Source organism: Lissotriton vulgaris, chromosome 1_1, assembly GCF_964263255.1.
Source record: "Lissotriton vulgaris chromosome 1_1, aLisVul1.2, whole genome shotgun sequence".
Classification (NCBI taxonomy): domain Eukaryota; kingdom Metazoa; phylum Chordata; class Amphibia; order Caudata; family Salamandridae; genus Lissotriton; species Lissotriton vulgaris.
Window position 1 is genome coordinate 1589673510 of NC_141685.1, and position 24386 is coordinate 1589697895.

The 24386-nt window shown below is 46.2% G+C and overlaps 1 protein-coding gene across 1 annotated transcript in view; it reads left to right on the forward strand.

Moving 5' to 3' along the window:
• CFAP54 (cilia and flagella associated protein 54) overlaps window positions 1–24386 on the forward strand; it is a 2285874-nt gene that overhangs the window by 1891624 nt on the left and 369864 nt on the right. The window lies entirely within an intron of this gene.

A 24386-nucleotide genomic window follows, 5' to 3' on the forward strand; every position in this document is an offset into this window, starting at 1 on the left:
ACAAAACACAAGGGTGCTTCTTCCACATGGAATTCAAGCTGCAGGGATGTGGCATTGTGGGAGGAATTTTGTGCAGTGTTTCACTGTGAGGAGGAGGGATACAGTTCAAGGTGCTGGGAGGCAGTGCAAGTGGGAGTGGTCTATTGTGGTGGGAGGATACAATGCTAAAGATGCAGTGTGGTTGGGAAAGAGAACAAGCATTGGCATAGCCAATAGGTCTTGCCTTTGGGACCTTATAAGTGTTTAGCTATGCAGCATAATATCCTGGGTGCTGTACCACAAGAGATTGAAGAGCTATAGGAGAAAATCCAGTGAGTGAGAAAGAGTGAATTAATGGGAGGATAAGACGGAGGAAGAGAGTAAGGTAGAGGAAAACAGAAATGAAGAGAAAGAGAGTTTGTGGGAGAAGGAAAGTGTCAGGTGGGACTGATACAAGTGTTACAAAAGTAAAGCAAGTCTGTTGTTTTACAACTGAATCCTCGGTGCAGACAGAGTCCCCGTTAGTCTAAAAAACCAACGTCCTGCAATTGTTATCAAGGCCCGACATCTAACTGGGAGGCCCTCCTTTCATGCACTAACAAGTGAATAATAAACTCCACTATAGCTCCTCTTGTTGCAACATTTGCTGGCACGGTGGAGCCCAGAGAAACGCCCCGGGCACATAGGCGTCTGGGTGATGGGCACCCGGCACCTCGGGATGTCATCAGTGGGGGGGAGATCAGAGCCTCCCCTCCCTCCCCCGCCTTGACACAGAGATCCTCAACTTCCCTTGACTCCAAGAGTATTGTTCGCGGCCGCCACTAATGCGTTCATACAACTTAGCTAAAAAAACAGATGAAAGATACAGCGGACATAAAGAATAGGGTCTATAATACCAGCAATAAGCCACGCGGTCCTAAATCCGTTAAAGGGAGCCCCATGGTTGCACGTAAAGGAAAAAATGTAGAAACAAAACATGCCATAGTGAGAAGGTGAGGAAAGTAAAATGCAGGCACCCAAGCAAAAAGTTACACTTTCAAATACCTTGTTTATCAAAATGGGGAATTCTGACCCACGGCCAGAGAAAGTGCTTGCCACAAGCGCAGGGTCTCACCTGCTGTAGAGGTTGAGGGGCTTTTCTTGGAAGACACATACCGGAGGAACCGAAGGTGAGCCCTGCCCTGAGTTAAGTAAGCAAAGGGCGGCGCAAGACTGCTCGGATTATCCATTAAACCAGAGGGGAGTGTTTTAACCAAACGCGGGTTCATCCTCAAACCAAAGCACACATCATCGCCTTAATTCTCTCCAACAAGTTGATAGGATTGATATTTTGTGTTGGTGAGGTCGGGAGGGGCAAACCCCACGAATAGCTTTGTCCCATCAAACAACCCTCCCACAACCTTAATGGTTTTTCCCATATTGGATGCTTACAGTGTCTGCTATTGTCTCATCAGCACAATCTTCTGCACAATGCGGGAAAGTCTGGAGGCACCATTGTGAGCCATACACACAACTAGTCCATAAATGGCACTGATTCATTTCCACGCGTCATGTCCACCTCAAGTAAAACTGTGCCCGCTGCTCTTCCTGCACATAAGCATTATCATTATTTTGACAAAAGTTTTGGGAGCTGAGATTTTGGCAACATATCATTACCTTAATGCACACCCACTGGATGGCAACTGGATACATTTGAAATATCTGACACTAGCAACATATAAGCCATACTACTTATATAAATACTACACAAAACATAATTTTCCAAACGCCGGGTCATTTGAAGTCAACAAACAGCAACAACGGTTTGAATCTGTGCCATTACAGTATATTCCGATATTCCGATGTACAAGTAATATATATATATCTGGGTGGGGGGGGATACAAAAACCTGATTTTGTTCTTTTACAATTGTCAAATTCACAAATTTGCAAGCAGTTACTCAGGGTCTTCTCTGTGGTGGCATACATTTTTTTTCTTCCAAAAACTTTTCTTCATTTGCAGAGGCTTCAGGTCTGGGGTTGCCTGGCTGGACATAAACAGTGCTTAGCCCCCCTAAAACACAACAGGCTGGAATTCAAAACAGACATATTACCTCCTCGAAGCACCGCTTTAACGGCCCTAGCGAGCCCAGCATAATTCTAAAGTGCAAAATCCTGGTGTGCGAGCCCAGTGCCTCCGTTCAGAGTCCAAAGCGAAAGCAAAGGGGATGATGGACAGAGCCTTTGAGCAAATCAAACACTCACCCCCAGTCAACTGATCTGGGTTTAGGCAGTTGTAAACACGTCTGTCTCGTTCTGCAGCGGGTTGCAGTTTCTCTATTTTTTGCCTGTACTCTCATCCCACTGCAGGCGGGGGCCATACCTGGCTGCCAGAGAGGTAGCCCCCACAAAGGGGGTGATGATGTACGGAGCATCTGAACCAATCAAACACTCACACCCAGTCAACAGATCTGGGTTTAATCCATCATCATTCTTTAGCTCACTCCACCACCCCAGTTCAGACATGGCCATATGCAAATCAGTCTGACGCTGTGCCTCAAGGGAACAGTCCAGCCCGATCTGCCGAGCCACGACTTCCCTGGACCGTAAACAAGCATCCTGGGACCGGTTTTGGGTTCATATACCTCTTCAGCCAGGCTATCTTGAATCCAGTGGCAAAGTGAGCAAAGGACCCACGTCCAGGCATACCCTGCCAACTTAGGGCGAACCAAGCGATACCAAAGGGGATGGAGCATTTGAGCAAATCAAACACTCGCCCCCAGTCAAGCATTTGAGCTGGGGTGGCAGAGTGGGCTGAAGAACGGTGATGGATTAAAGCGAGATCTGTTGACTGGGTGTGAGTGTTTGATTGGTTCAGATGCTCCGTCCATCACCACCCTCTTTTGTACTGCTTTTTTTACCATAAGTTGGCAGGATATGCTCAGACATGAGTCCCTTGCTCACTTTGCCACTGGATTCAAGCAAGCCTGGCTGAAGACGGCTGTAATGTCAGACACCGATCCTAGGAAGCTTGTTTCCGGTCCAGGGAAGGCATGGCTTGGCAGTTCGGGCTGGACTGTTTCCAGGAGGCACAGGGTCAGACTGATTTACATATGCCCCTGTCTGAACTGGGGTGGCAGAGTGGGCAAAAGAACTGTGATGGATTAAACCCAGATCTGTTGACTGGGTGTGAGTGTTTGATTGGTTCAGATGCTCCGTACATCACCACCCCCTTTGTGGGGGCTACCTCTCTGGCAGCCAGGTATGGCCCCCACCTGCAGTGGGATGAGAGTGCAGGCAAAAAATAGAGAAACTGCAACCCGCTGCAGAACGAGACAGACGTGTTTACAACTGCCTAAACGTGTCATGTTTTATTCTTTCCAAATTGTGTCTTTTTCATTAGGGAGGCAAATATCATCATACCCATGTGAATATAAGACAGATGTGTGCAGTGTAATTATGAGCTCCTATTCGAGCAGAGCTTGTGATCATTGGGCAATCACCTTTTTGTGTTAAAAAATGAGTCTATCACAGTAATAGATGATCAATAAACAAAGTCCATCTACTAATCTGGAAACGTTCCTGTCTCACCTCAAACAGATAAAAAGCTTAGAGTTCCTCAAGGAGATGGATAAAGATAGCCATAAACATTTAGGGCCACGCTAATTATTACAAAACAGATGGCCCATGAGTGCCGCTGAGTAAAGATCGTGACTCCAGGGCCCAAAGTATACATTTAATGACAACCACAGCCTGCACAAGGGGGGAGAGACACTGTATGGAAGACAAGCATGGCCACACTAATTAAAAACAGATGACCCCTGCGCGCCGCTGCTGGCTACAGAGAGAAGAACGCTCTGGGAATAAACATGTCCTAAGAAGCTGGGACCTCCACACGCCTTTGGCCAATTGCATTCTAAAGCCAGACGCAAAGTCCATTCGCGTGTGAGCTCCACATGGACAAGCTTTTACAAAAGCTGAAGAAAGCTGAAGTGATTCCAAGAGGACGATTTTAGAGCAGCGCATGCGCGCTGCGCTAGGCTCGACCTAAAAAGGGGTGCAGTGCGAGTTGGAAAATATATGGTGGAATGAATGCTATGTCAGAGTGTAACCAGGTGACTGGTAATCCGGAAAGCAACAAGGAAATGGACTGGTGGTCTTTCAATGATGAAGAATTACTTAATCCTTCCTCACAGGACGAGCACTTTTCGTGGTGACTACCTCCAGAGGAAATGCAAGCAGGCCCCTTTAACTGGCAGAATGAAACGGACGTAGGTACAGCCCACCGTGACGTTTCCTTCCTCGCATTGGATAAGAAGCCGGAACATCGGGAATTGGCGTGTGACGTCATCGGACTTGGAGTGTGTCGAGGAGAGGAAGAAGCGGAGGACGAACGCCGGGTAGGAGAAGAGGAGAACTCCAAGCCAGGACGAGAAGCAGACGAAGCTGGGGAAGGCGAAGCGCTGCTTGCTAAGGAAGACGAGCCAGGAGGCCAACGAGACAGCGCTGCGCCGTGCCACACTCCCGAGGGAGGAGTGTGGCTCCGACAGGTACAGGACAGGTTCTCGAGCTGGGTGGGACGGCGGGGATATCTTCCCGCAGTAAAAAGATCCTCTACCTCCTAGATTTCCTGCACACCCCCTACCCTGTAAAATACCTTCCCTCACGTCTATGCACTATATCGCGGTAAAGCCTGAACACGAGAAGGTGTCCCTCACTCCCTGGTACCCCTGAAGTAAAACTAGAGGACAGGAAAGTAATCGGTCCTTTTCTTTTGTTTTATTTTGTCTCCCGGAAACCCTGCGAGAGAGGCTCCTTGGGGCGAAGCGCCATCCGGACCAAGACAGTCCTGGAAGATAGAATTCACACCAGCCGGCACCACGGATACTGCCGAGTTTGCTAAAGAGAGACTAACTTTACGTAAAAAGAAGTTGTATGTAAAAATAAAACCCGCTTTACCCAGACACCGTGTACAGCCCATTCCTGACCCTCCCTTACAAGTGGTGTCAGAAGTGGGATTGCCTGACCCCCACCAGCAAACTCTGATGGATCAAGTAATCCAGCATCTCATAGAAGGACAAGATAAGCTGGAATGGGCTGTAAAAAACCAAATTACGGTAGCTGATGCTGACCGAGAACTGTTTAAAAACGCTATCAGTGCCCAGATTGAAAGTCTGCAGAAAGTTGCACAGACTCCAGGACTCAGCACAGATCGTAGAGCGGAAGCCCCCATCCCTCAGGCATCTCCCTACAAAAATATGTCACCGGGGAGGACCCTGACGCATTCCTCTCTAATTTTGAGAGAGCAGCACAAGCCTGTGGTTGGCCCACAGAAAAATGGCCATTTTTCTTAGCTCCCTTGTTGTCCGGTGAAGCACAGGCAGCCTATCAGGTGGCTAACCATGCAGGCAATACTCCTTATGCAGACATTAAAGAAGTCATACTTGACCACCTAGGATTAGACCCTGAGGCATACCGCTTTTGTTTCCGAAAAGAAAGAGGAGTGACAGGGGAAAATCCTGAAACCCTATATTTGAGACTGAAGATGGCCGCGGAAAAATGGTTAAAACCAAATCAAAGAAGTAAAGAGGATGTTATGGACAGCATAGTCTTAGAACAATTCATGGAAGCTTAATCCTACTGAACACAAAGATGGCTACGCCAACACTCCGGGTTAACAATGGCACAAGCAATAGAAATGGCCACAAATTACTCCCGAGCCCAACCTAGAACTTTTGCATGGGACTCTGAGAAAAGCACCAAGCCGACTGCAACGCTAAAAGGAGACAAAAAGAAACTGGAACTACCTCCTCCCGTCAGGCAAAGACCGTTGAGGGTGGATAGCGTGCAGTTTAAGGGACCCCAGTGTTTCGACTGTGGGGATTGGGGACACATCGCACGGATATGTCCAAAAAGGAAACCACCAGAAGAACCAATGGAGGTTGGATATATCCCCAGAGCTGTCATGTACACCGCAGAGATGGGACCCTCGTTCTATGTACGTATCCTGATTAATGATAAATACATAAGGGGCTTGTTGGACTTGGGGTGTCGCCAGTCTGTAGTACAGGAGAAGTTAGTTCTGCCTACGCAGATCATTCCCAACGAACAGGTGCACATTAGGTGTGTACATGGTGATGTGAGACCCTATCCTGTGGCCCAGTTGGTCATAGAACCCCAAAATAGAGCCCCTGTGAAAATCAAAGTGGGAGTCATATCAACCTTGCCGGAAGATATCATTCTGGGCGTTGACAATCCCGACTTTATGTCCTTGTTCAGAGATAAATTCCCAGCTCCTACCAAACCGGAAGCTGCTTACTTAGCTAAGGAACCCTGGGTACTGGAGAGGAATTTTAGGTTCGCACAGGCTAATGACACAACTCTTTTGAATGCCTGGGAATCTGCACACGCTGCACAAACCAATACCTCCCAGACTTACCCCAGATTTACGATCCAAAATGATTTACTATACAGGGAAGGTAAGGCAGGAGACGACCCTCAATTGGTAGTACCGTCAGCCTTCAGGGAACAGATCCTTTATTATGCCCATTCACATCTCACAGCGGGACATTCAGGGGCAGAGAAAACCACACAGAATATAACCAGACATTTCTTTTGGCCTGGCATTTATAAAGAGGCGGAGTTGTACTGTAAGAAATGTGCAGTCTGTCAAAAGAAAAATATGACCCGTCCTCAAGCTGTCCCTATGCAACCCATGCCACTCATAGGAAAACCATTTGAAAGGGTTGGGAAGGACCTTATAGGTCCCTTACCCAGGTCCCCAAGCGGAAATACCTATGCATTGGTCGTAGTGGACTATCACACTAGGTTCCCAGAGGCTTTTGCCTTAAAGGCTCCCACTACTAAAAACATAGCAGACAAAATGGTTGAACTGTTTGCGAGAGTAGGATTCCCAAAAGAGATCCTTACCGATCAAGGTACTCCTTTTGTCTCGAAGTTAATGAGGGAAGTATGCAAGATGTTAGACTTACACCAGATTAAAACGTCGGCATATCATCCCCAGACAGATGGCCTCTTTGAGAGGTATAACCGCTCACTGAAAACAACCCTGAAAAAGATGCTAACAGTAGAAAGCAAGGACTGGGATAAGGTTCTACCCCTCGCCCTGTATGTTTTGAGGGCTCAAGTTCAGAGTAGTTTGGGATGTTCCTCTTTTGCGTTATTGTACGGTAGACAACCTAGGTCTCTACTAGAGATAACCAAAGAAGCCTGGGAACAGGAAGGCTTGGAGGAACAAAGGTCTCTATTGGAGTATACCCAAAAACTGAAGTCCAAGCTGGGAAAACTCAGAGATCTGGCATATTCTCATGTAGAACAAAGCCAACGAAAACAAAAATTCCACTGTGACAAAGGGAAAAGGTGGCGAAGTCTTAACAAAGGAGACTGGGTATTGGTACTACTTCCTTCTTCTACTCAGAAGTTCAAGAGTGAGTGGTTAGGTCCATATCCAGTAGTAGAAACGATAGGTCACACTACATACCGAATACAACTATCTCCTTCCAGATGCCAGACCTTTCATATAAATCTACTAAGAAAATGGATAGGACCCCCTCCTAAAGCAGCCCACTTTGGTCTGCCCGTAACTAGACACCAAAGTACCATAGAGCAGTTACCTATCAACCCAGAATTAACGGTACAGGAGAAAGACGACCTAAAAAAGACTATCAGTCCTTTTTCTCCTATATTCTCAGACTGACAGAACACCGAATTCAGACTGAGGAAGGGAAAATAGTCAAACAAAGGCCTTACAGAATTCCTGCCGCTAGGCGAGGGGATGTAAAAAGAGAAGTAGAAGACATGCTCAAACTAGGCGTCATCAGACCCTCTCACAGCAACTGGTCATCCCCTATAGTAATGATCCCAAAGCCAGACGGGTCCACTCGTTTTTGTATGGATTTTAGGGCCTTGAATGCCATTTCAGCCTTTGATGCCTATCCTATACCAAGGGTAGATGAGCTAGTTGAGAGGATATGAGAGGCTAAATATATAACAACGCTAGACCTCACGAAAGGATACTGGCAAGTGCCCCTGAGAGAAGAGGATAGAAAAAAAACAGCATTTTCTACAGACGAAGGCCTCTTTGAATTCAATGTACTGCCATTTGGATTACATGGGGCGCCAGCCACATTTCAAAGATTAATGAACAAGGTCCTCTCTACACATAACAATTATTGTTTTGTCTATCTAGATGATATTGTTATCTTTAGTAGGACCTGGGGGGAACATTTGAACCATGTACAGAATGTCCTACAAGCCCTCGAAAAAGCAGGTTTGCATGTCAATGCAAAAAAATCAAGAGCTGCATTTCCTAGAGTGAAGTATCTTGGTTTTCTACTGGGGGAGGGAGTCATAGCCCCACAAGAGGAGAAAGTTAAAGCGATTATGCAGACCCCTTTTCCGGCCACCAAAAGAGACCTAAGGGGATTCCTAGGTCTAATAGGATACTACAGACGCTTTATCGAGAACTTTGCGGCTACGGCCAGTCCCTTGACAGACTTACTAAGTAAGGCATCTAAGCCCTCTCAACTGAATCATCCTTCAAGGGAAGCTAGGGAGGCGTTTGATGCACTAAAACAAGCTATAACAACGAATCCAGTGCTTATACCTCCTAACTACAGCAAAACATTTTCTTTAGCCACCGATGCCTCTGAGGTGGGAATAAGGGCGGTATTGTCACAGGAGGGGGAGGATGGAAAAGAACACCTTATATTGCTCCTCAGCTGCAAGTTACATCCACGGGAAAGAAAATATCCGACAATTGAACGAGGATGCCCAGCTATTAGGTGGGCCGTGGATAAACTGCGGTATTATCTGGAAGGCCGTCCCTTTGTGCTCTATACTGACCACGCTCCATTACAGTGGATGCAAAAGAACACCTCACAAAATCCGAGAGTCCTCAGGTGGTCCTTGTTTCTTCGGCCATTTTCCTTTGTGATAAAACACCGTAAGGGAAGAGACAATGCTAATGCAGACTTTTTATCTAGATCACCTATTCTCCCCGAACGGGAGAAACAAGGGGGGGAGGAGTATAACCAGGTGACTGGTAATCAGGAAAGCAACAAGGAAATGGACTGGTGGTCTTTCAATGATGAAGAATTACTTAATCCTTCCTCACAGGACGAGCACTTTTCGTGGCGACTACCTCCAGACGAAATGCAAGCAGGCCCCTTTAACTGGCAGAATGACACGGACGTAGGTACAGCCCACCGTGACGTTTCCTTCCTCGCATTGGATAAGAAGCCGGAACATCGGGAATTGGCGTGTGACGTCACCGGACTTGGAGTGTGTCGAGGAGAGGAAGACGCGGAGGACGAACGCCGAGTAGGAGAAGAGGAGAACTCCAAGCCAGGACGAGAAGCAGACGAAGCTGGGGAAGGCGAAGCGCTGCTTGCTGAAGAAGACGAGCCAGGAGGCCAACGAGACCGCGCTGCGCCGTGCCACACTCCCGAGGGAGGAGTGTGGCTCCGACAGGTACGGGACAGGTTCTCGAGCTGGGTTGGACGGCGGGGATATCTTCCCGCAGTAAAAAGATCCTCTACCTCCTAGATTTCCTGCACATCCCCTACCCTGTAAAATACCTTCCCTCACGTCTATGCACTATATCGCGGTAAAGCCTGAACACGAGAAGGTGTCCCTCACTCCCTGGTACCCCTGAAGTAAAACTAGAGGACAGGAAAGTAATCGGTCCTTTTCTTTTGTTTTATTTTGTCTCCCAGAAACCCTGCGAGAGAGGCCCCTTGGGGAGAAGCGCCATCCGGACCAAGACAGTCCTGGAAGATAGAATTCACACCAGCCGGCACCACGGATACTGCCGAGTTTGCTAAAGAGAGACTAACTTTACGTAAAAAGAAGTTGTATGTAAAAATAAAACCCGCTTTACCCAGACACCTTGTACAGCCCATTCCTGACCCTCCCTTACACAGAGATTTAAAATAGATGGGAGAAAGGCAGTGCAAGTGGTTTGGATGCAGTATCATTGGTGGGTTTGACCTGAAAGAATGACGTGCCAGTGATGCATTGTGAGTGGTAGGGATGCAGTGATTAGGGTGAATGAATTATGCCGTCTTTACAGAAAAACACTATTGGCTGTAGGTGGAGAACTCTTGTCTGAAGAACTAAACAGTGTTCTGCTTCTGTCTGCTTCTGTATCCCCTTTGAAGAACCGGGTTTTAGAACCCAGCGGCGCCAGGGAAAACGCCCGATGTCTTCGAGTTCCCCAGTCTTGGCAAACAGAGACACGGGACACTTCTAGGTGATGTCAAAGACCAAATTTATTGGCTGCAACCAGGAACAGAGGTCTACGAAGCACGACACGGGTGGTTCGCTAGAGACTGCACACTTTAGTAAAGCGAGACATCGTCTTTTATGCCAAAAATCACATTCCTGACTAGCATCAATTATTTACAAACGAACCAATCATACAGTGACATTTCAAACGTATCACATAACGACAAGCCCACTTTCCGTTGTCCAACTCACCACAAATGACAAGGCAAAATCCAACATTCTTGCTCGGACAGGCCGGACAAACCCATAATAAAAGGACCTCAACCCAAACCATAATTAAGCCATAAAAAGGAAGGAACAGAAACAGATGAGAAGCAAGATAGAAGGACGTGTGCATGTACCATAAACTCAGCGATGTCCTGCTCTTTGATCTATATCTGACCAGCTGCCTAACAAGGAACTGGCTCAACGAGGTCAGCTTCGGGCAAGGGAGTCAGTTCGTTCAGGTCACACAAAAGTCAGCTAAAGGTGTACGTGTCCCGAAGACCCTCTCGGCCATAGTTATCGGCCTATGTGAGGGCAACCACAAAATGGCTGCCGTGCACAAAATGGAACCCGTAGGTTCGAAGGAAATCCCTGAATACACAGTGTTTCAATTGATCGATTATGACTAAAACACTCGCACATGCCGCACTCGTAATTTGCGGTCCGCTGATACCAAAATCGTCTTTATCCGACTACCTTTATTGAACGGGTTCAGAATCACGGAACTTCAGACCCTCCTTCTGCCCTCACATAGGCAATAAAGCCAAACTCATGTCAGTCTGAATTCAGGTCTATATTCATCAGATCATCAAGATGTTGCTGTAGCATCATCCTATTACTTAGCAACTCTCTCTGAACAGGTTTTCTTGCACACGAAGTAGCACAAAGGCCACACATAGCAGGAGCACACTGTACACAGAGACAGAACAGGAAAAGGATAGCTAAGATCATCCCATTGACCATCAGAATCTTCCATCCCCATGTGGATAACAATCCCCATAACCATCCCATCAACGACCAATCTCCTTTGTCCACATGTACAGACTCGGAGATCTTATGTAGCTTGGAAATGGCTTGGAAAACTGTTGGAGCGTTGTCTGGAATGAAAACGCAGCAGCTCGATTGAATCAATTTACATACCCCTCCTCTATCTGCAAGTATGACATCTAACGCAACTCTGTTCTGGAGAGTCATAAGGCGATCTGACTGGAGCTCAGCAGTCAAGTTACTAAGGGCACCAGCAGTTTCGACTATGGTGGACTCAACCACTCTCATCAACTGTCAAATGTTCCTGCTGTTAGCCATAGGTCCCCAAAACGGCAGAAAACCCTTCAGAAAATCTCCTAATTCTTGTCCTGCAGTATCTTCCTCACTGAAGACACCTCTAACAACTCTCGTCTTGTGGTAATCTGCCGCAGCTGTATACGTGGGAGGCAACAGGAACGAGACAAAACATGTGCCCGAAAAATCAGGGGGCAACCATGTGTACGCTCTATCATAACAGATGAAATAGGTACCCTTAGCTGCTAGAAACAATGGGGAAGTCTGGGACGCAAAAACATTCGTCTCAGTGCAGACACTCTTCCATAACTGAGCTCTCGGATTCTTGCCATTACCTTGCAGACAATGATGACCCTTATGGGGCACTATCCAAATCGGAGGGGATCTTTTCGCTCGCTGGTTAACACTCAGACTAACTCCATATCCAGTCACGTTCCATCCAATGTATGCTTGTGTCTCATCTCTCGGGATAGTCTCATAGGAACTAATTCCTCAAATCATGTCGCCTATACCCTTGACTAGAGCACTAGTCTTTGGACTATCTTTCACAGAACATAGGGGGTAGACTTCACGAGCATAAAAGAACATTGTTCTGTATGCCCACACAGAGCCATTGTAGCTAAAAGGCAAAACCAGGTAAGGAATACCTTTATCAGTAGTATGAGGCATAAGACCACACACCCAACAATTAGTCGTGTTCAGTACTTGCTGGTGTTGGTGCAGAAGATGAACAAAGGAATTGTTAGCGAATTCCAGTCTTCTAACAGATTCATGTTCGGGCAGAGGATGAAAAGAATGTGAAGAAACAGTAGGAGGAGGCATAGGTTGTGTAGTGGGTACAAACGTTACTTGAAAAGAGAATGTCACATATCGTATTAAAAACATCATTAAACTAAACAACATAAACAAACACAATATTAAAAACATTTTCTGCTCATTATAGTACAGATTTTGCTCTGAAGCTCATTCTTTCAACAGGTCTCTCCATCTCGAAAAACTCCATCCTCTAATCGTGCTGTTCGCGGCGGTAGGGTGTTCCGCGCTAGGGAATGCGTCCGTCAGTCCAGGGAACGTCCTTAGACCAACCAGAACGGTCGACCTAACGTCTTTGGCTTGCACTGCAAATACTTGACACCGCAACCTTACAGCTGAACCCGGATGGTGGTTCGAAAAACAAAAATCAAAACAGTTCCTCGGAGGAGAGCTTAACCCTTAAAAATCAGCAAAGAAAGAATAGATTATTTTATTTGTCCCACGACTCTTGGTTGCAAATTATAATGGCGTTTGCCAGGCAATGTCTGTTCTCGAAACAAAAGCTCAGGTTCAGAAGTGTCCAAACGATTTGACGGAGGCACAGCTTCTTGAAGAAGATCGTCGTTTTCTCGATCAGTGTTCGTTCCAATCAAACGGGCATCGCTAAAAGGCAGAAAACGAGGCACGGTTTCAGTCTCAGAGTCAGGAAGTCCTTTCTGGACCCACCGGTCGTACGGCAGAGGCAAAGGTGCCCTCTTACAATGTACGCCGTGGATCCAGTTCTTTTTACCGTGCACTCACACTGCTGAACGTGTGGACAAAAGAACTAAGTAAGGACCAATCCAGCGGGGCTGCTCGTTCTTGGTCCGCTGGAAATTCTTCACGAAGATCCACGATCTAGGTTCGATAGCATGTCCTGGATCTTCAGATGCTTGTGGCAAAATATCATGAACCTGTTGATGCAAAACACACAATTTAGCCGTCAATTCATAAAGGTAATCAAGCAACACAGGGTGCTCTATCTCACTGAATTTTGTCGGCTGCGGCACTCCCCATATATTTGTCGGGCGACCAAACACAACCTCATACGGACTAAGTCCCATTCGTGAATGTACAGTCATTCTTGTGGACAGGAGTGCTAACCGCAAGGCATCAGGCCATTGAAGACCAGAGCTCGCCTGAATCTTGGCTAGTTTTAGCTTAAAGGTCCCATTATAGCATTCAACTAAACCAGCTGATTTGGGGTGATTTGCAGCGTGGAATTTTTGGCGGATTCCTAACCCATCACACACTCTCTTCATCACTTGACCCACTAATTCACTCCCATTGTCACTCCAGACCATTCTCGGCAATCCATACCTAGGGAAAAATTCCTTAATAAGGGCTTTAGCTGTGGACAAAGCAGTATTATCTTTCAAAGGGTATGCTTCCACCCATCTCGAAAAAGCGCAAACAACCACGAGCACATACTTCAGGTTGTTGCACCTCTCCATGTGGATGAAATCTAGCTGCAAAGCCTCGAACGGATACGTCGGAGGAGCAAAATGACCAGCTGGAGTTGGAGTTCCCTTACCAGGATTATACATCAAACACACCATACAATTCTTGACCAAATTCTCCGCACACTTAGGAATTCCAGCATTCTGCCATACTGGAGCTAAAAACTCACAAATCCCTTTCACACTGATATGAGCCATTCCATGAGCCATTGTAACCACTGGAGGTACATACGCATCAGGTAACAACCATCGCTGATGCTCTGACAACTCAATCCAACAACCATTCGAATCCAATTTACCCTTGCTTTCTCTCCATTCATTCAACTCTTTCTCTGTAGCTTCAGCTTGGATGGACTTCACGCTCTCTATCGTATCTTCACACATACTTCTATCCAGAACCCATCTCGCCGGACCTGCAACATACATTCGACTCATCACATCTCTCGCCGTTTCTTTCGCAACTTCGTCTGCAAACGCATTACCACGACCAACATCATCAATAACTTTCTTATGCACACTGCATTTCACGATCGCAACTTGCAGCAGCAAAGTAAGCGACTCAAGGAGTTCATTCACCAACTGACCATGCTGAATCTTAGTCCCATGCGAAGTCAGGAACCCACGCTCTTTCCACAAACGTCCAAAACTATGAGCCACACCAAACGCATACTGGCTATCGGTATACACAGTCACTCGTTTTCTTTCGACAACACACACACTCTTGTCAATGCAATCAACTCTGCTGCTTGTGCTGAATTATGTGGGATACGTGCAGCTTCAACAATCGTATGCAAAGTCGTAACAGCATATGCCGCAGTCGTATCACCATTCGGAAGCTTAAACCACGAACCATCAACCCATAAGGTACCATCACACTCTGGAAGAGGAGTATCCCTAAGATCAATTCTCCCTTTCGTTTCTTCCTCTGTCCTAAGGAAGCAATCATGCTGTTCAGTAACATCTGTCTCAACTGAAATCGGCAACAACGTAGCTGGATTCAACGTGTTGTATCTCTTTGTATGCACATGACTCGCTAAGAGTGTCAATTCGTAACCTGACAACCGAGCACTAGTTAAGTGCTGTGTCTTGGTGCGATTCAGTAAGGTATCCACTGCATGTGGAACCATCACAACCATTGTATTATCCATCACCAAACCAGCAGACTGTTGAATAGAAACAGCCGCTGCTGCTGTAGCTCTCAAACAACTCGGCAACGCTCTAGCTACCGGATCCAAAGTCAACGAAAAATAAGCACATGGACGCTGCTTATCACCGAACTGTTGAGTCAAAACTGACAATGCACATCCCTCTCTCTCGTGGACATAAAGTGTAAAAGGCTTACAGTAGTCTGGAGTACCCAACACAGGAGCCGAACACAACGCATCGCGTAATTCTGAAAAGCTCTTCTGACATTCGTCAGTCCAAGGAATAGGATTCGGAGTATCCTTAACAGTAAGAGCTATCAAAGGATTCGCAAGCAAAGAAAAATTAGGGATCCACTGTCACAGTACGATGTAATACCCAGAAAAGCACGCACTTCTCTCTGTGTCATAGGCACACTCTTTTTCGCAATCGCTTGAATTCTTTATGGGGTCAATCTTCTTCCCTCCTTCGATAAGAGGTGACCTAAGTAGGTTACTTCTTGTCGACAATATTGCAACTTCGAAAGAGACACCTTATGATGAAAATCAGACAAATGACGCAACAACAACAAAGTAGCCTCTTCACAAATCTCATCATTGTCAGCCGCAACTAACAGATCGTCGACATACTGAATAAGGGCAGCACTATCAGGTAAAACAATCGAATCAAGCTGTGTTTTCAAAGCCTGACTATAGATCGATGGACTCTCACAATAGCCTTGAGGAGCGCGCTTAAACCTGAAACTTCGGCCTCCTAAAGAGAAGCCAAAAATATCTCTACTCTCCACGGCAATCAGGATGCTGAAGAAAGCATTCTTCAAGTCAATCACTGAGAACCACGTGGCTGAAGCCGGAATCAAAGTCAGTAAAGCGGTGATATCTGGAACAACAGGAAATTGCGGAACTACAATCTTATTCACCTCGCGAAGATCGATCACAAACCTATATACAGGAGGCTGTGAAGAATCAGTTTGTTTCAAAACAGGCAAAACCGGATTATTGCACACATTACCTCTCGTTTCCTCAATCACACCTTTCTCAATCAGATCATAGATGATCGCTAAAAGTGCTCTTTCACCATCACTGGAAATCCGATATTGGGGAATACGTGGCAATCTAGCATTCGCTTTCAGCATCACAACATATGGCGGAATCTCCAAAAGACCCACATCATTCGGACCAGTAGCCCAAAGAGAATCAGGGAGAGAAGACAATTCAGCTGGAATCTTATCTTTAGAGAAATACATCGGAGAGATCACTCTCTTACCCAATGTAAGCTGTACTCCTGAAGGAGAACAATGTAACGTCGCATACAATCTTTTCAACAAGTCTAATCCCAACAAGTTCTCACCACAACCTGTCATCAGAATAAGGGGTGCTTCGAATTCACACGGTCCAACAGAAATAGACAACGGACTGGAAATCGGATAGGTAACCGGGGCGCCAGAAAAACCTACTGAAACATTTGTTAAGCCAGACAAAGGTGCGGCAGGGAGTTTAGAGTGCATAATAGAACTCTTCGCAGCACCAGTATCCAACAGAAAAGGCTCTGACACACCTGATGCAATCACTTTAACATAAGGTCCACTCTAATCTACTGGAACTGAAACAACTCCCTCTCTTTGTCTATGGCTGTCCTAGCAATCATTACCGTCCATATTCTCACCTTCAACGTAGTAATCATCCGCATAGTACTGAGCCGTCTTACCAGACGCACCATTCTGCTGGTCAAAACTATTCATAGAATTCTGTGGAGGCAAGGAACGCGCATTCTGGGGAAACACACCATGTCCTCTACCTCTAGGAGCTTGCTGAACACCTCGACCTCTCACACCAGAAGCACCATTCGTGCGCTGTAACAGAACCGGACAACTATTCTTGAAATGACCCTCTTCCTTACAATATGCACACTGATTAGGGCCTACCGGAAAACGCTGTTGAGAAGACTCGAACCTTTGTGAGTTTCTCTGATATTGCTGAGGTTACTGATAATCGTGCTGATTATTACGAGGCGGATACGCTTGCTGTAAAAGAACCTTCGTCTTTAACTCTTTAGTCTTCTTGTCGGCTCTATCTTTCTCGTCCTTATCTCTATTCTCGTAGTACTGTGCAGTAGCCAAAATCTGTGCTGATGATGACACAGCCCAAGCACTCTCAGAATCCTTCAACTTATTGCACAACTCAGGAAGCAAATTATACACAAACTTGTCAACGAACAACCGTTGACCACCTTCCGTACTCATGTCCTGACCACTATGGTCGACAAACGTCTCTTCGAATCTAGTGAAAAAGTCAGACACGCTTTCGTCTTTCTTCTGCTTACATGCAGACAACTTGTCCCAATTAACACTCACGGCAGGCATCAAAGTCTTCATGTAATTAACAATCCTACCAGGGAGTTCGGCAACTAAATCCTCTGGTTTAGCACCTCCAATTTGTCTAGCATCTGCAGCACCAATATTAGCCCATGTATCACCTAACTCTTGCGCATGATCCGTATGACGAATCATTCCCCATATAGGCTGTGGGATAACATCTTCAAACAACATGTCTATGTCGGCTAAATTCATAATACATGAATCTGCAGTCTGTGATAATTCCTTATAGTACCCTGCAGGATTTGTACGTGGATCAGGCAAAGACTGCTTAAGGGCCAAAAGTTCAACTCGCTTCCATGGAACATGTACCCAAAAATGCTGAAAATGAGGCGGAACAACCGGAACAGCATTTGGATCTCCCTCTCTCCAAACTGGGGGAACCTCTCTCATCGGATATTGTCGCGCCTTTCTCCTAACTGAAGAATCAGGCTCAAACAACGGCCTAGAAGGAGACTCACTCCTAAACGACAACAACGTCGCAATCGCTCTCTCAAGGTCAACACCCACTATAGTTCCTTTCGCAAACTCAGACTGTATACGGAACAACTCAGGCGGAGCTCGTCCCAAATCACCATCTTCCCATTCTTCACGAAGGAAAGTACACATTGTCCCAAAAACATATCTCTGCGTCGGTGCTACCCATTGACGGAAAACATCCATAACAGACTCAAATTTATACCTTAAAGGGTAAGTAACCCATTTACGCGCTAAATGATCCAATACTGAACGCTCATCTGGACTAGGCAATTGACTACGCCATTGTTTACGCTCTGCAACATGGGTAATACCCAATGACCCAAAGAGAGGAGAAAAGAGACCAGCAACAGTATCGGTCATTCTCTGTCGAACAGAAGGAGAAGTTGACAGAAGGACAGGAGACAAAGCAGAATGAGAGGAAACCAAGGTCGGAACAGTAGCAGAAGGAGTAAATAATACAGGTGTAGGAGTTGGAGACGAAGCAGGTAAAAAAGTCGGTGGCCCTTGAGAAGGCTGCACCAAAGGAGTAGGAGCCAACTGAAGAGGAGCTGGCTGTTGTAGAACCACAGGAGGCAAAGCAACCGGAGGTTGCGCAACTAAAGGTTGTGGAGGTGCTGTAGCACTCTGCACATAAGGGGGTGGCGAATTCAACAAATGTGCCATCAAAGGATCTTTCTCAAGGTCTTTCTTTGCATCTTGCTGCTGAGGTGGCAAAGCTGGATAGCACTTATCTATCGCCAGTTTACGTTGCCTAAGCAACTGCTAACTCTCTTGTTCTTCTTCGTTATCCCTAAACTGTATAGCAGCTTGCACCATTGAAATACCTCATTCTCTTTTTATTTTTCTTCGCTAACTTAATTTCTTTCTGTTTGGCTTCATTTAGCCAAAGGCGGAAAGAGTCAAACATCGCCGGCCGGGCTTTCTTCTTGAACTGTTTGACTTATAAATTGTCTAAAATCTCCGTGTCATAGCTACCATATTGGGGCCACTTTAGGACACCATCCTTCCTAGTGTATCTAATCCACACTTAATTATACGTGATAGAGCCCACCCCATGTTTTAAATAGAGCTCAGAGGTCAGAGTTCCAATCGGAGGCACCGGACACGAGTCCTCCAATTGGGAATCCCAATTACAACCACAACAAAATATCTTTCCAAGTCTGCTAAGACCAGACATCTTCGCTCACTAGTCTAGCTTCAAACTTCAAGGGAATATCAAAGACGATAGCCTCGCGAATACACGAGTCACCCAAACAACAATAAGGATTGGGAGACGCTCCACTCATACTTAACTGAAATATCGATGATGTCGCCAGAAGACCCGTCTATTGTCTCGCTCTACAAATCATCTAATGGCTCCAAGACAGGGTGACAGTCAGGGCAGCAGTCCTTCGTAGCCGTCAGAATGCGGGGAACCTTGCAGCAAAGACTTTCGGACCTCGACGACATACAGGGGTCGATGAAGTGGAAGGCCTTCCTCCAGAATTTTCACACGAAGCTCCTCACGATTTTCAGGCTTGGACCGGTACTGCTGAAGTCGTCCTACGTTGGGCGCCAACTGAAGAACCGGGTTTTAGAACCTAGCGGCGCCAGGGAAAATGCCCAATGTCAACGAGTTCTCCTGTCTTGGCAAACAGAGACACGGGACACTGCTGGGTGACGTCAAAGACCACATTTATTGGCTGCAACCAGGAAAAGAGGTCTACGAAGCACAACACGGGTGGTTCCCTAGAGACTGCACACTTTAGTAAAGCGAGACATCGTCTTCTATGCCAAAAATCATATTCCTGACTAGCATCAATTATTTACAAACGGACCAATCATACAGTGACATTTCAAACGTATCGCATAACGACAAGCCCAATTTCCGTTGTCCAGCCCACCACGAATGACAAGGCAAAATCCAACATTCTTGCTCGGACAGGCCGGACAAACCCATAATTAAAGGACCTCAACCCAAACCATAATTAAGCCATAAAAAGGAAGGAACAGAAACAGATGAGAAGCAAGATAGAAGGGTGTGTGCATGTACCATAAACTCAGCGATGTCCTGCTCTTTGATCTCTATCTGACCAGCTGCCTAACAAGGAACTGGCTCAACGAGGTGAGCTTCGGGCAAGGGAGTCAGTTCGTTCAGCTCACACAAAAGTCAGCTAAAGGTGTACGTGTCCCAAAGACTCGCTCGGCCGTAGTCAGCGGCCTATGTGAGGGCAACCACAAAATGGCTGCCGTGCACAAAATGGAACCCGTAGGTTCGAACGAAATCCCTGAATACACAGTGTTTCGATTGATCGATTATGACGAAAACACTCGTACATGCCGCACTCGTCATTTGCGGTCCGCTGATACCAAAATCATCTTTATCCGACGACCTTTATTGAACAGGTTCAGAATCACGGAACCTCACCTTCGAGGTTGAGGCTATAATGTAAATATTCCTTAGAAGTGTCCCAGATGTCATAAAAAGTTTAACAAGCCATCCATACTGAAAACCTTCATGTTTAGATTGCAGTCGTTGGGAGTTAATGAGACATATTCTCATTTTATTTCAGACCAGTTAGCATGGAAATTGTAAAGAAAGAAGCCATCGTTATGAGGAGAAAAACAAACTATTTAACATATTACAGCCATCCTAGGAGCATATAATCCTTGTATTGGCAGTAAGAAGCTGCGTATTCTGATCCTTCACTCTGGGTTTTTCTCTGCACAGCCATCAGTAATTTTGCCACTTTGTTTACTATAGGAAACCTGAGCACCAACGTGGCTTTACAATGAAGTAATTGGCAACCTTCACATTTTACTTATGGTGTTTATTTTTCACGCACCTGCCTCCACTAGATGCTTCAATAGCGCTGAAATGTATTTCATAGCAACTGTACTGCTGCTATATTCACAATGGAGGGAAAAAGTATACGGAGAAACAGAACAGTCTCACCGGAGAGGCACCTTTGGCCGAGGAGAAAGAGCAGGATATTGTCTCTATCTCTATGGTGGATTTGCAGTCCATGATTTCAGACACTGCACTAGCAGCCCTGATTAAGCCCCCAGCAAAGTGTGCCTTATTTAATCCTGAGGAAGAGCAGGTCCCTGTCAAGATGCAAATATGAGCAGGGAGCACATTTACATGAGGTGCTCAAGCCATAAGTAAAGAGTTCGGTCTTTAATCCCATATTCAAGCAGGAATTTAAGGCAGCGTAATTCTCTTGCTACTGATACGCTTCCTTTACACAATGTCATTGGAAATTTCGGAAAATATTGACAAATCAAGGTTTCTACGCTTCCTAAGTCGCCAACACCTACCGGCTAATTTTGAAGAAAACGTCCCTCCACTGCCAAAGGTTAACTCTATTTTGTGTAGCACAGCATCATCTTTGCTGGCTTAAAAAAATGTTTTCACTACCAGACCCTGTCGATGAGAAGGTGATACATTTATCAAAAAGGTCATATGTGGCTTCCAATTTTGTAGTCAGAATCATGACATATGCAATCTATGCTGCTCAGACTTTATGAAAAGATTTTCAAATCTTAGTTGATTGGCTTAAAAAGTGGACTGACCCTACCGCCAGTCTAGGAAATACTGTTGCTTGAGACATGCTTTCCAATTGAACCCTAGACTTCCTGAGTGACTCAAAGGGCTAGTTGGCCGGTCTCCTGATTGGAGCCTCAGGGACAGAAAAGGCTCTAACCATCTTGAACCCACACTGGACCCAGACTGAGCAAGTCCTGACTCTCCAATTGGTGCACCTCCAGTCCTGGACTCTTGAAAGTGGCGCTAAAGGTGTCCAGATAGCCCAAATCCAAAAACCTAGTACCTGGAAAATGTTCTGCCAAACGAGCCCTGAGAACCAAGAGGAGACTGGAACACCTGCTCGACCCGAGGTGCATCGCCTGTAGGCCTGACTGTGTGGTAGCTCACGTTACATTCTACTCTTCAGCAGCAAATCCTATTCAATGGCTCGTCCCAGAAGACATACCTGGCCTCATGGAGCCCTCATCATTACAGCCTGCAGCCTTGTCCCACTGTAGATTTTTGACTTCCATATTAGAGACAAAGGGCCTGATTACAAGTTTAGTGGAAAGGCACTGCCATTTTTTTCTGACAGTCTTCATTCCCAGTCCCTTGGTAGTACAACCTCGTGATTACGATCCTGAGGGGCACTCGGCTGCAAGACTGCCATTAGACCACCACCACCATGAGACTCCTGCTACCACCTAGACAGTGGGAAAGCCAGTGGCGGGACATGGAAGCAGTCCCATCAAGGTTTCCACCATCTTGATTATGATCTGCCATTCCTTGCAGCTTTACCTGGTAGGACACCATCATGCGCAAGTTGGCCGAAACGCACAAAAAGAGGGGAGAACTTTTTTCGGGGTCCCACTTTGGAGTCTGTATCGGGCACCATTGTCCAGGTCCCTCCTGTGTTGCTGCCACCAAATCACAATGTTCTGCAAACCCACTATTGTTGGATGGAAAAGTAGGTTTCCCCATCACTACTCCCATATAGTGCATGGTAACAGTTCAATATATTTAACATGCAACACTGTATATGTATATGTACATGTTGAACATATACATTTTGACACAAATGTACATATACATTTTGACACATATACAACATATATATGTGTATCAAATATACAAATGTTGTACTCATCTATCTCTACAGCAGAGAAACCTAACTCGGGACCTTGCTGGCAAGAGACCATAAGCCCTTTGGAACATCGTAATATGGCCGGTGGGAGACCACCAAGCAGGCGCTCTTCTTATGACCGCGACAGCGGCGATATGGCAGTGAGATCCCCAAACTCATAATCAGGCCCTAAGTCCGAACATAGAATTCTTTATTGCCTTTCGTCCAGGATCTTCTCGACAAGAACACCTTCTTCTTGGATACCACCCACTGCCTTGCCCTGCTGAACTTCGCCTTCTCAGATATTTTTCCTTAAAAGTTCTTCTAAGTCCAAATTGGAGACCAGGACCGATCCACTCTCTGTACCCAAATTGCGCTCCATTGCGGTGTGTCATAACCTTTGACTAGATGTCCGTGGTTATCGCATTGATCTTTTATGTGCTGTTTAACTTTAACCTATAAAAATTAGGCGCGGGTGGAGAGCTCCGCTGAGAACATAGAGTAGGCAAATCTCCGCAAACTCCGCAGCAGAGTGGAGTTGACCAGCCCCCGCCTCCAACCCCCTATTAAGAATGATTTAAAAATACATTTAAAGATAAAATAATATAGACTTACCTTGGCTGTGGCCTCCCCAGGTGCTGTCCTCCTCTTCCTCGCCGTCTCAGGGTGATATGCGGGCGCGCCCACGCATGCACATTCCTTGTGAGAAATGGGAGGCGTGGTGCAGAGTTTTTGCCCAACTCTGTGGAGCTCCACGTAGAGCAGCTCCACCTGCTACGCCTGGGGTTACTAAGTAGCCCCAACCTCGAGCATCTCCTGTGACCAAGATATTCATCCTCACCGCTTCACTTGCAACGTCGGCCTGCACACTTGGTAAGCTGCTCGATGTCCTCTTGCGGCTGCAGTTCCTCTGGCCTCTGGGTATTCTTTGCTTTCTGTGAGCTCCCCTGATTGCTCAGGGCCTGCCCTGACTCCTCTGCTTGTGGTGAGTCACCTGGACCTTGCTGGTCCCGTCGCTGCACCTTCTTCACTTTCCATGTTGTTTGCAGTTGCCAAGGCTTGTTGGTGCTCCCGACAGACACTGATCCCTCAACCCTCGACATCTGTCATGGAACTGCTTGCGAATGTCTCCCGGTCTTCCAAAGCGCAGCCTGGTCCTCACAGCTGCAGTTTCAAGGTCACTGTCAACTCTCCTGCAACACCCAACATTGGTAAGAATTCACCTCCAGTGCCTCCTGGTCACTCCTGAGTGGCATAGACTCTGTACCTTTTACTTGCAGGTACCTCTCATCTTGAATCCACCTTTGGGTTCCACTTGACACTTTCACCTTCTCCAGCAGTGGCATCTTCCAGAAGTACTCCATTGAGTTTGAGGGCGTTTTCCGAAGTCACTTCACACCTATGCACCCAGCTTCCTTGGTGTAGGAATCCTGAGTCCTAGGGTATCCATGGCTGGGGTGGCTCTCCAACCTTTTGTCTTCCATGTAGTTTCTTCCGGCTCCACTGGGAAGGGTCCTTCTTCTTTAAAATTGAACCACAACTTACCCGTTGACATATTCAGAATGTGGTTGTGTTCCCACACTGCACACGACCTCCGTGGGGTTCCTATGTACTCACCTTGGTTCCCCAGCACTTCTACATCTTCTGGGTACATTTTTTACTCAGGTCGTGGTTTGCATACCACTATTTTAGTATATCATTTGGTCTCCCCCTGGTGACCACAGTGTATTTGTGCTACTTACTTGTTTCTATTGCAAAGTATTTTGTGCATTGTGTATATCTCCGGCTAGGAGATATCTGTATGTGTTAGTGAGTGTCTTATAATAAATATATATTTTTATAAACACGCTGTGTTTTTTTTTCACTTAACTTATATCAAGAATATTATGCTCTGGTAAAACAAGCTGCTTTGCACTCCTTCTGGACTAAGCCTGAAGGCTGTTATCCACAGCTACCACTCAGAAAGCTTTCAAAG